General features: G+C 40.1%; 1 long non-coding RNA gene across 2 annotated transcripts in view; it reads right to left on the reverse strand.

The window, feature by feature from the left end:
• LOC127528963 (uncharacterized) overlaps positions 1-13,204 on the reverse strand; it is a 29,902-nt gene extending 16,698 nt beyond the window's left edge. Inside the window, exons 1-2 of one of the 2 annotated variants that reach the window (XR_007935646.1) lie at positions 12,916-13,204; positions 7,628-7,782 (exon numbers count right to left, since the gene is read on the reverse strand). This is a non-coding gene — a long non-coding RNA (uncharacterized LOC127528963). Of the gene's footprint in view, positions 1-7,627; positions 7,783-12,383; positions 12,516-12,915 lie in introns of those variants that run through there. The other variant, XR_007935647.1, reaches the window with a different exon arrangement.
• Between the last annotated feature and the right edge of the window lie 331 nt (positions 13,205-13,535).

The raw sequence follows: 13,535 nt of genomic DNA on the forward strand, positions 1-13,535 counted from the left end.
ACTTGTGTTTCTTGAATTTCTTTGCAGCCATGTCGATTGTGAAGAAATGAAAAGCCAACTTGACTTTCAATGCAAAACCAGTACTGCCTGCCTCATGCACAATTACAGTTATGTTAGGAAGTGAGATTAAAACTGAATTAAAGATAAATGCTAAAAAATTCTGTGTGCACGGAGAAAGAAAATGATGGCGGGTTGCAGGGTTAAACTAATGTCACAAGCAAAAGATAAGAAACGTATTTGCCGGCAACAGTGTGCTGCAGTGCAGCGAGGCACAGCATCTAAGGAATTGGGGAGGCAAAGAAACCTTGAGGAGTGTCAGAGGGCCAACAGCGCACACGTGGGACAACCAAAAAGTCAGAGGAAATGAAAAGATCAGAGCCACTTAGCTGGTGTGTATACGAGTACAGCAAAAAGTCGCAACATTTTAAACTTTATCAATCTGTAGGGGAAACAAAGGGAAAAGTGAAAAGAGTACTTAAAATTCTACTTAAGTAGAAGCGTTATTATGTAGAGAAAATTTACATAGGTACAAATGAAGGAAACTGACATGAATACTACACAAGTAAAAAAAAAAAAGTACTTACTTAGGTAGAAGTGTAATTTACCTAAATTAGAAAATAAAAAAACAAACAAAAATGCATGTTGTACTTTGGCAGGCATATGTAGAATATACACATAAACACACAACTAGAAACAGTGTGCTGTATATAGAAATTAAATTTCAAAATCGGCAATTATTATACACTCCTAGCATATTCATGACAAGCAAGTAATCCGAACCATACCTAAATATCACTTGTCCACCTTAAAGGTAACAATTATAAAGTGTAATTTGTGACAGCAAAACAATTCTGTGGTGAGAAAAGCAGCGCATACAGTTTTGCAAATAAAGTGCAGCAGGACACACAAGAAATGAAAGCGGTACTTTCCTCCAAACAGCTAAAGGCTTTTTAATCATCAACTGCAAACTCCACAATGCCAGAACATTAAGGCAAATTTTAAAAAGTCATATTGTTGTAGTTATATTGTTACAACGTACAAATACATAAAAGAATTGAGAAAGAAAAACAAATGTGTAGGAATTTTCTTTTTCAGACATTGCTGTGCTGATGTACTTAATGTGTAGAGGTTTTCTAGGTTTTTTCAGTTACTTGAATTATGTGGTTAACTGCTGGGGAAGTTGAAGCCGATCCTAACAGGCATCAGGTGTAAGGCGGGAACAATCCTGGGGCAGGGTAGCAGTCCATCACAGAGCGAACACACACACACACACACACACGTTCACTAGGGCCAACGCACTTGTTTGAACTGCGGGATGAAACTGATATGGACACGGGGAGAGCATGCAGACTCCACACTGGGTGCACACAGGATGTGAACCCGAGTCTCCTTACTGTTAAGTCTTTTATTGTTTAAGTTACAGTAAGCAAATCAAAAAAAGGGGTGGATTTCCTGTTCAACAAATAAAGACATTTCTCACAAATGATTTCCTAACATTGAGATAAAAAAAAAAAAAAAAAAATCAAATGTTTCCCAATGTCTGTCCACAGAGGAACTGATTCTGGGCATAACTGATGCAAGGCAGCGAAACAGTAGTCTGACAGCAGCAGAATCACAAACACGGGTGCTTTCAAATTGTGTCGTTTGGACTGTGGGTGGAATTGAGAAGCCCCATGGTACATTGTGTAAATCTCCTCACTAGAACTCTATTGCAGTTCTTACCCGTTGGATTTTCTTCTTAACCAAAACAATGCACTTAAAATTTAAGTTAAAAGTCAGTTGTTAAGATCAAAGAAAAACTTTCAGTCCCCAAATATTCCTGACAATATTGATTGCATGAAACCAAGAAAAAGCCTGATCTTTCATCTTTGAGGCATCCGGTCTGCGCTTCCTCAACACGGCACTCTGCAAATGTAGTTTTGTATTTTGAGATCTTAACATGTCGTTGCTGCTCCAGTACCAGACACACACGCATTGTTTAATATTAAAAAACTATTAGTTGTTTTTTTTTTTACAATTTTCCTTTGTAAAATGCATTTGCATTGAGAAGCACTGACTTAAACAATGATATTTTCACTGCCTTTTTCACGGATAGTTAAATTTTAACAGAATGTGATTAAATTCAGCAAGATCTTCAGGAACATGCTTCTCACCACAGTGCTGGCAGCCTAGTATGTTCTATCCTTTATCTAATTGAATGCCACTTTATTTACAGTGTGGCTTCCTCTTATTGAGCTGTCTTATTAGAGAGACTTGGCTCACCACACTACAAAGATTATGAAATACTGCTGCTAGTGCGCTTCCCTCAAGTGTGTATCATGGGACCTCAGATTATACACTAATTAATGACAAAGTACTACACTTTTCGCTATTTTAACAATATGGCTAGCACTGAAAATTTCACTTACCATATGCTGGCATATGAAACTTCAGATGTTGCTTTGACAGCTTGTGATTATGACTTTCTATCTCCTGCTTTGTTCTTTCCCACTACCTTCTGAATTTCATATAAATGCCATCCTTTCTTATCTTTATCCCATTTCTTTTGCCAAATTGACTTAATGGACTTTTTTTTTATTAAGGCTTTCGCTTCCCCTTTGCATATGAAGTTAGTTCTTTGTGCTTTGAAAACTTCCTAATATGCAGTAAAACAAGCTGAAATCCTTAATGAACGGTAGGCTACCTAGCAGGACGCTAACAAATTAAGAAAACCTGAACTTGGCACCAGTTATTGTATGCTGCAAGAGTCCTTTTGTAATCATGAGCCACTGGCATTTCACAAATCTGTTGCCATCTATTTATTGTTATTTACTATGTGGAGCCTGTTATGGATGTAAATCAATAAAAGTTCTTTCTGGAACTTTAATGTAATGTGGAAGAGTCTTTTGAGAACCAAAAATGGTTCCCCTATGGCATCACTCTGAAGGACCACTCTGGCACCTTTATTTTTAAGAGTGTAAAGCTGGCACTACATTACTTGACTTCTATGAGTGGATATCAAACTTGATGACTGCAGTTGCTGATCATGTTGTCTGAGTATGTCATACTTTAACACTAGGCATGTCAAATAGATGACTCTGTTATGATTTCGCCTTTCTAAAGTATCACAAGCTCGCCTCTTTTTCTGACAGAGCCAGTGCTGCATGAATGATTTCCACGTACTGCAAGTTCAGCCATAATCTTCACCCCTTCTATCACAGGTAAAACATTAGACATTGTAGAAAAGAATATTCTTAAAGTTGATGATTTGCATATATTCAAAGAGAATCATAAGCATATATAAAAATAAGTATTATATCCTAATGGTATATTAAGGGTTAAATCATAAAATGCTTGTGCCTGTATATTTTGTTAATTTTCTCTTTGCAGCTGCAAACCACCTTTATCTTCCAGCTAAGCTTAAAGACTTTAGTTAAGGACACTGTATACTTTCAGAGGGCTAAATGGGCCATTGTGTTAGGAAATGTAGTCATTAAGGCTTTGGCCACGAGAGAAAACCAGATAGGCTGTTTGCTTCCACTTGCAGCGGCTGGGCCACTGCCTCCATGTCTGCCTGCCTGGACAGGCGATGACAAGTCAACGGAAATTGTAGTTTATAAGAAACAGTGCTATTGTTTTAGAGGTGCAGCTGCCCCAACCTCTAGCCCAATACAGTATGTGTGGGTCCACCTGATTCCGACTTGGGAATTAATTGATAAATAAGTTTCGGACACCTGCACAGTAATGATGGCAGTTTCGGTCAAGTGATGGACATTAGGTAATGATGAAAAGTGCCAACAAGGAGAAGAGTATTTTGCATAAGTGATAAGCATTGTAATAAATATAAGCTAGCTGAATTTGCTAATTGCTCATGTCATTTGATTTGGGGCCGTGTATGCATCACACAGTAAAACTCGATTCTGCCTTCCTGAGACTCCGTGTGCTTTCTTTGAGCAGCGTGTTTCTGCTACAGCAGCATCAGATAGACAAGCCTCTTCTCTGTCTGACAAGTCCAAAACACCCACATTCCTTATTCGTCATAGCTCATTGTTTCTCACACACACAAGCCTGCCCCAATGATTTACCTTTTTGATTTTGTCAGAGTGAGTCGCAGACTGGTTGGACTGAGACATTGGAAAAGTGATGTGCAAGTTCACACCTCACAAGAACTAGCTCAAAGCTCAGATCACACAGATTAAAATGAATAAATTCACGTTCATAGTTCACCATTTCAATTTTTAACTAGTTCATGTTCAGTTCATTTTGTATTTTTTAAGGAGTGAGAATAAATGACTCATGAGTTTACTTTTTTAATAGAACCTCTTCAATAGGGCCAGCAGCCCATCACTACCATTTACTATTTAGTATAGGCCTAACTGTTGTGGATATTGGTACAAAGTTATGTATTTTACTATTGGAAGTAAAATAATACAGTAGTTATGTAAAGTTGTTTTCTTACTTTGCACATGGGGCCTATGTATACCTATGTGCATCAGTTCAAATAAGCTACTAACTACTCATATATGAAAAATGCATAATGCCCTTCAAACAACTAATTACCGTATATAATCACGTATAAATCGGGTTTTGAAACCCGAAAAATCGATCATAAAATCAGACCCTGATTCATACGCCCGCTCAAAAATGCGACACTTCATTTTTTTTTTCTTTTACATATTCTTGACTCCTCCAATCTCGCACCAGTTTCTCAGACACATCGAATTTTGCTGCAGCTGCTCATTTACCAATTTCTTCCACCACTTCAACAACTTTTAATTTAAAACCAGCTTCATATTTTCTTCTGATCGAACGCTCCATTGTAGATAAGGGATGCTCTTACGATAAAGGTGTATGAGGTTGTGTTAGATACAAAAAACACAAAATAGTACAAACGTCGCTTCAGAATAGTTTGGGTATTACCGTGTGGTCACGTGGCACAATACATAGAGACTAACAAAGGCAGTGTGCTCTGTGGTTACTCTCTCAGGTAGGCATTAGCATATCATAATCTCTAGGACCAATAGCGTGAGTTTTCTGCATTCGACTTATATGACCGACGTTATAAAATATCAGAAATGATACGGTAGAATCAAGTCTTGAGTTATCCTATTACGTTGCCGGTCAAAATTCACATCACATATTGCATGTCCAACGGGGAAAAATATGAAGCGACCTCGCAAAGTTCAACGTTTTCCTAAAAGCGAAAGCGGAGCTTCACCGCGTGCTTGTGTCAGTGGGGGCTGCAGCTTAAGCACAAGCAGGCAGACACAGGCAGTGTCTATTTGATTTTACGTTATTTTTTCCTGAATACAAATAAATGGAAAAAAATTTATACAAAATAAATATTCGTAAAAATCCACTATCTGTGCTTATCCAAATACCATATTCGGATTCGGCTCCACCCGTACATTACAGGGTAAGGCAAAACGTTTAATCTGGACCTAAACCAGATCCCGAATGTCAGATAAAACTGAACTAGCTCACATTCAAGTTCTTCACTTGCAAATATGTTACATTAAGTTCACCATTCTTAGAAAAATGACCTTGTTCAATGGACGTGCTCTTTTGAACTAGTTCATGCACAACACTGCACTAGAGATATCAGACTACACAATTGGAAGTCAAGGGAGTTACTGCCTCTGACTTTCTAAGATAATATAAATGAAGTCTTTGATGGAAAAGTCATTTAATGTGGCCGGGCCTATACCTGGTGTGGCGGGCGGCTGGGCGCCATACCCAGCTGGGATGCCTGGAAGGACCGGGAGAGGGATTATACTTCCCCTGAGCCACAAGAGGACAGCCGCCCTGGTTGCTATGGGGGTCACGGGAACCGAGCTGGGAAGCTCAACCCTATAGGGGCCAGGGGGCACCTGGTGGATCCTAGAGCCCCGGAAGCCAGCACTTCCGCCACACCAGGTGGAAGGAATTCCAGGGTCACCCGGAGTACCTCTGACTTCTGCCACACCAGGAAGTGCCAGCGGAAGTTCATCAAGGGGCACCTGGAGCATATCCAGGTGAGAATACAAGGGGCTGCCTTCCAAAAGTTGAGGAGCGAGAGTCGGGAGGAAGAGGACAAGGCTTCGGAGGAAGCCACTGACAGACTGAGGAGATCGTTCCTCCCCCACACTATGCGACTCTTCAATTCCACCCAGGGGGGTAAACGTTAACAATATACAAGATTATTGCCTATACCTACCTTGCAATCTCCACCTTGCATTTTTTTTTTAACTTGCACTGCGTTTTTATTGCTCTTTAATTTAATATTGTTTTTTTATCTATGCTGCTGCTGGAGTATGATTTTCCCCTTGGGGATTAATAAAGTATCCTATCTATCTATCTATGGAAGGAGAGAAGGTGGCCTGAAGAGGACCATTGAGAGGCCCGAGAGATAAAGGGTGTTTGGTGCTGGAGCACTGTATGCTGTGCAGGACTTATGAACTTGTAAATACTGTAAATAAATCATGTGTGGTTGACTTAAGAATGGTGTCTGTCTGTCTGTGGTTGGGCTGGCTCTCACACTGGTTAAAATTAATAAAGTAACTTATTTAAGCCCTCTACCTTTGCTCTGTTATTTGGAAGGACTGGCATTCAACTCTTTTTTTTTTTAAATTTGTATTTATTTTATTTGAAGAAAATAACATTGCATACACTCATATCAAACATATACAACAAATGACTTCATTGTCTAGCTAGAAAAACAAGAAGAAAAAAAATTCTTTCTGAAAATTTGGCATTCAATTTTTTCTTGAGCCGTGTAATGAAGAGAGAGAAAGAGATGTCTGCTGGGCCCAGGGCTGCTACATACCTGTCTTTTCATGTAGAAAAATGCATTCAGAGTTGTGGAGGGCTGGAGTCTATCCTGACAGCACAAAGTGCAAGGCAGGAGTCACCCTCACCCACACAGGGCGAGCTTAGGGTTGACAATTAATAGAACATACACATGTCTTCTGACTGTGGGAGGAAATCACGATCAGACATGCCAAGAACATGCAAAGTTCATGCAAACAACGACTGGGTGAGGGAGTTCACATCAAAGATATCATGTGGCAATGCTAAGCACTGTACCACCATGCCACTCTTAAAAGGGCCTCACCTACACAAACCAATCTATATATGAGCCTAATTCAACACTTCCTTAAAACTTCCATTGTCCCCAAGACTTTTTGTCTTACCCATTTTAAATTTAAAATAACTTCATTTGCAAGTTTTTTCCTGACTGACTTACAAAGTAATTTATGTCATGTCAAAACAAATGGAAAACTCTGAACAAATCACACAATATGAAAAGTTAAAATTGTCCATTAAAAAAATGAGCAAGGCTGAATTTGTTGTCGACGAGGCTCCACCTATGTGGGAAACTGGCAAAGGAGCTTGTTTAAAATAAAGTCCCTGATCTCACATTCTCATAACTTTAAAAAAGAAAGTGACGACAAAATGAAGACAAAAGAACAATCTAAGCAGGTGAGAAATCTCAATGCAGAGGAGACTAAACCTAGCAAAGCTACAAAACCTTTTTGTAAAGAAATTAAACCTCCACCTCACAATCACCAGATGAGACTTGACTTAATTCTCTGTGCAGTGGGACATCATTTTTAGAAATGCAGATGGCTCAAGAATAGAATGTAGAACTTAAATAATGCAACCTTACTCTTCATTTGCTGCATAATCAAAATCATGTCTCCAAGCTGTAGCCTTCTGTATTGTGGCAGCACGTGCCTATGAAGACACAAACAGCAGAACAGGCACTTGACACAGAGGACGCTCTTCCTAGATTAGTGGGTAACTGGATGTTGTTCAAGGCACCTGTAAACCGTGTAGACGAAAACAAAAAAGCATTAAAAAGTGACCAATTTGAGGGTGTACTCACACTAGCAATTTGTTCCGTACCCAAGCACGTTTGTCCACATGTAACCCCCCCCCCCAACCGCCCTCCAAAGTCCAGTTCATTGACTAGTGTCAAGAAGAGATAGGCCTGGCCACTGTTCAGTAGGATTCTGGAACAGTGTGATCGCTAAATGCGCCTGAAAATGGAACACACGCACATGATGTCAGTGGTGCGACAAGCCAATTAACAAGCATGGCGGCGAAGGGATCTCTGGTCTACTGCAGAAGTGCAGAATTTGCTTGAAAGTTGGGCTGTATCCAGGAGCAGCTGGATACAACACACAAAAACTCTGAGATATTTGGTAAGTTATGGGACTATCTTCATGCTCGTGGATACCAAGATCAACTGAACAGTGTCATGACACACTGTTAAAAAATGTGGGTTCAGTACCTAAAGATAAGGAATGCACTACATAAGTCTGGCAGCTCAGTGGACAAAAAAGAAAAAACTCAGTGCTTTGATATTATTGACAAATAAGTGCTATGATACCATTGAAAAATAACTGGCCTTGAACCAAGTAGTGAACATAATGTTTTGGGGATGTATGCAAAACACCATCGACAGCATCATGGAGGACACTGAACCGGATCGTACAGCCCGATTAACAGCAAAATGCTGCACTGCACACTCGATAAATCTGTAAGAGGATAGAGCATTATTCTGCCCTACACAATTCCAAAAAAAAACACAAAATAAGGAAAAACATTTTGACATGCATGCTGTCACTCTTGTTTTGGCTTTACACAAAGTTGCATGGTGACAACAAAAGTGTGCCTGAGCCCAGTACATTAAAGCACAGTGTGAGTGCAGGTACAGAACAAATGTGCCTAGTGTGAGTACACCCTGAAACTATGAAAATGACAAAAGTAAAATCAGACATGTGACAGTTATTTTTCAATGTCTTTGATGAAAATGTAAATCAGGTGAAATTTGTTGGCTGTGATATAAGTTTACATTTTTCAAGCACAATAAAGCCGATAGATCAAGTGTAAGGTGTCCCATATATATGGTAATAATAATAATAATAATACATTTTATTTAATAGGCGCCTTTCTTAGCACTCAAGGTCACCTTACAATAAAATTAAACATTAGTAAAATAAAAACAAGAGAATGATAAAACACAAAGCAATAATTAGCAAACAAACAAAGATAACAGGGAGTAACGGTGTAGAATTCACAATTGGTATGCCAGCTTGAAAAGATAAGTTTTGAGGGCAGTTTTAAAATGTGTTATTTAATCGAGCTGACGTATATGAGAGGGAAGAGATTTCCAGAGTTGAGGAGCACTATGAGAAAATGCTTGAGCTACCATAGAACTGAGTTTGATGCATGGTATGAAAAGTAGAGCTGCAGATGAGGATCTGAGTGAGTGAGAGGAGTGTAAGTCTGGAGGAGATCAGTGAGGTTGTGGGGAGCTTTAAATGTTAAGAGCAGTATTTTGTATTGTATTCTGTAGATAACAGGGAGCCAGTGAAGTTTAGAGAGAATAGGTGTAATATGTTCAGTGGATTTAGAACAGGTTATTATTCTGGCAGCAGAATTTTGACCAAGTTGTAAGCGATGGATAAGTTTTTGCGGGATGCCAGATAGAATAGCGTTACAGTAATCTATATATGAGGTGACTAGGGCATTAACCAATACTTCAGTACTGTGTTGTGTAAGAACAGGACGAAGTCTAGAAATGTTTCAGAGATGGAAGAAGATAGTCTGAGAACTGTTACTTATATGGGAAGAAAAAAATGGAGTACTGTCAAGAATAACGCCCAGGCTCTTAACTTGGGAAGAGATGTTTGTGTTGATATTGTTAATTAAAATAGAAGAATGGTTAACCTTAGCAAGTGTAGATTTAGAGCCAATGATGAGAACCTCTGTTTTATTGCTGTTTAGTTGGAGAAAATTGTGAGTCATCCATGTCTTTGTCTTGGAGACATGCCATAAGAGTATCTGGAGGGAAAACAGAAGTGGATTTAGTGGATAGATATAGCTGTGTGTCATCAGCGTAACAATGAAAATTAATACCATGGTGCCGCAACATATTACCTATTGGAAAGATATATAAATGAGAAAAAGAAGCGGCCCCAAAACAGAACCCTGCGGAACTCCCTGAGTAATGACTGTGTTCGCGGATTTAAAGCCCTTTATTTGAACAAATTGCTTCCTATCAGTGAGGTAGGAAGAAAACCACTGGAGGACAAGGCCACAGACTCCAAACCTAGCTAGATGTTTCAGAAGTATCTGATGGGATATGGTGTCAAATGCAGAGCTGAGGTCAAGAAGCACAAGAACTGATAAAAGTCCCATGTCAGCTGCCCGGAGAAGATCATTTGTGATTTTGACCAGGGCAGTTTCTGTGCTGTGTTTAGGGCGAAACCCAGATTAAAACTGTTCAAAAAGGTTATTTTTTGAAAGATGGGACTAGTGTTGGGAGGCAACTATCTTTTCGAGAACTTTAGGTATAAATGGAATATTTGAAATTGGCCGATAAATGTGAAGGAAATTTGGGTCTAAACCTGTTTTTTTTTCAGAATTGGGGTAATTGAGGCTGTTTTTAGTGAGAGTGGGACCGTGCCTGTAGTAAGGAAAGAGTTAATTATAGTAGTTATCATGGGAGAAATATGTGACAGACAAGACTTAACAAAGTTTGTAGGTATTGGATCTAATTGGCATGTGGAAGAATTAGATTTTGTTATAAACTCTGAGATTATTTTCAGCTGGTAAACTGAAATCTGAGAATAAGGTGGTTGGTAGAGGAATATGGGTGATAGTGGAGAGTATGTCATTTTCTGCAGAAATAGAGGAAGCAAGTTGCTGGTGGATTTTTATAGTTTTTGAGTTGAAGAAATCCAAAAAAGTGCAGCAGTATTTAACAGAGTTATGGTGAGCGGCACTTTCTGGTGGTGTAATGAGCCTTTTCATTGTAGAAAAAAGAGCTCTAGTATTTTCCCTCCTGCATTGATAATGTTAGAATAGTAGAACAGTGTTGGCAGCAGAGAGAGCATTTTTGTATTTTAACATGTGATCTGAATACATTTCCTTGTGTACAACAAGACCCGTCTTTTTAGCTAGGCGCTCCAACTGTCGGCCTGTGGCTTTGAGCTGAAGGAGCTCAGATGTAAACCAGGGAGCAGTGTGAATAAATGAAACGGTCCGTGTTTTTAAGGGAGCTAGTGTATCAAAGGCAGAGGAAAGAACAGCATTGTAATAGTCTACTAATTATGATTATGTGTGGTAGTGGAAGGAGAAACAGGCTGGGATTGCAATAAATCTATAAGGGTCTCTGGGTTTACACGCTTGATATTACAAAATAAAATTACATGCTGAACTTTTGATTTACTGAGAGGTAAACTAACTTCAAATGTGATCATTTTGTGATCTGAGATTGGTAATTCAGTAGGAAAAAGATTGTGAGGTGTGATACCAGAGCAGTAAATGAAGTCTAAAATATGACCCTTGTTATGAGTCAAAAAGTTGACATATTCAATTAAATTAAAACAGTCAAGGATTTCATTAAAATCATTTGTCAGTGCATCAGTTGGCACGTCAACGTGTATGTTAAAATCACCCATGAGGATGACATTAGTAGACATTGCACACAAAGTTGTTAAAAACAGTAAAAAGTTCAGCAACAAAAACACTTGACAGTTTAGGAGGTCTATAAAAAACAGCAATTATAATAGATGAAGGTCCGCAGAGTTTGCCAGCTAACAGTTCAAAGGATGAATACGCTGGAAGAGGAATCGGTGATAATTTTAAGTCTTTACGGTGTATTATTGCGAGACCCCCTCCCTGAAGAACGAGATTTGGAGATACAGACAAACTCTGGAGGGATTGCTTGATTTAGATGGAAATAATCCCCCCGGTTGATGGCAAGTCTCCGTTAGGGCTCATTTATACTTCACGCTCAGAACGCGTACGCGCCCGCATCATGGCCGCCACGCGTTTTGAGCGTTCATTTGATGCGTCCTCTGAGCAGGTCCTCAGAAATTAACGCGACGTGTGCACGAGTTGCAGTATCAGCAAAAAGTTGGGGGGCGCAGTGTGCTAAAAGTTGGAATGTGACATCAGAGTCTCTATTTACTATCTACATGTGACAGAAAGCCGCTTTGCGGATCCTACAAGATCGGTGTGCGCTCTTCGATATTTGATAAATGGTTCGATGTGGTGAAGCAAAATGCTGACATACAGATGTATTCATAGTGCTTTTATATTCAAGCGTCGCATATTCCTGATCGTAATACACGATATGTTTTAAAATTCTCACATTCTGTGCTCTTTTTTTTTCTAGGTCTTCCTCTGCTCCTGACAGCAGCGAATCGCCAGCAATAGATCGCCACACTGAGCACATTAAATGTATGATATTCCAACTCTGTGCACATTTAGAATCCTTAGATTTATACTTGATATCACTTTCATGATGAAAAGCATTAAAGTATTGTGGAGGTTGGCCCGAACACAGACGGGCAGACACGTTCATATCACCCAACACACGTTTATTTTCCATTATGTACAGTACTCACAAACCCCACAGTCTCCAAAGTCCTGGCCACACAACACAATGCCTTTCTCTTCAGGCCACCTCCTTGTCCTCCTCCGACATCGCCCTACTTCCACCCGACTCTTGTCTCTGTCTGAAGGGAGGCGGCCCCTTTTATACGCACCCGGATGTGCTCCAGGTGCTCCCCGGCAATCTTCCACCAGCACTCCCCAGTATGGCGGAAGTGCCGGCTGTGCACAACGGAAGCACTCTGGGTGTCCCCTCTTTTCTTCCCCCAGCACATCCGGGTGTGGCGGAAGCGCTGGGGCCCAGTGTCCCCAAGGCATTGGGGCACCCCCTGGCAGTGACCATGGGCCCCTACAGGGTAGAGCTTCCAAGCTCTGTACCCGTGGCCCCCAAAGCAACCAGGGCGGTTGCCCCCTCAGTATGTATATTACATTTTACAGATAAATCGGTAATTTCGTTTAAATAATGAATACTGTTAATAATTACACACAGTGGCAGAGCGTTAGAGCTGCTGTCTTGCAGGGAGTCATGTCGCTGATATTTCCTACCTGGAGTTTACATGTTTTCCTGCTGGGTTTCCTCAGTGTGCTCCAGTTTCCTTCCAAAGATATGCAGATTTGGTACCGCTAAAATGACGCTAGTGTATGTGTGTGCTTGTATTCACCTTGCGATGAGCCGAGGCATCGTCCAGGGATTGTTTCTGCATTGTGCCCAATGCTTGCTGGAATGGACACATCCCTGGATTTAATCAATAAAACATCCTTTTCAGAGATATTGCAGTAAGATGTCATCGGAATCTAATGGGTGTTCCAGGCAATTAACAACACAGAGCAGCCGAACCTGTTCTCACCGTGATAATATCTCGCACTGCCACCTGCTGGATTCCTCCAGATGCACGTAAAGTACGCGCACAAGTATAAACCATAAAACGCATGAGTAGCAGGAGCGTCCACTGCACTATGAGTCGCGTCACATGAAGTATAAATCCGGCCTAAGACATAAACAGTTCATCTTATTGTCTATGATAACATCACCAATCAGCAGAGCTTTGTTAGAGATAGGCCGTATATTAAATAATCCAAACTTCAAAGCGTCTATGAACATATATTCCGGTGATTTTACCAAAGGAATCAACACGTTATGATTATCACATCGCTCAAAAGTACGT

The sequence above is a fragment of the Erpetoichthys calabaricus genome, chromosome 1 (assembly GCF_900747795.2).
Source record: "Erpetoichthys calabaricus chromosome 1, fErpCal1.3, whole genome shotgun sequence".
NCBI lineage: Eukaryota > Metazoa > Chordata > Cladistia > Polypteriformes > Polypteridae > Erpetoichthys > Erpetoichthys calabaricus.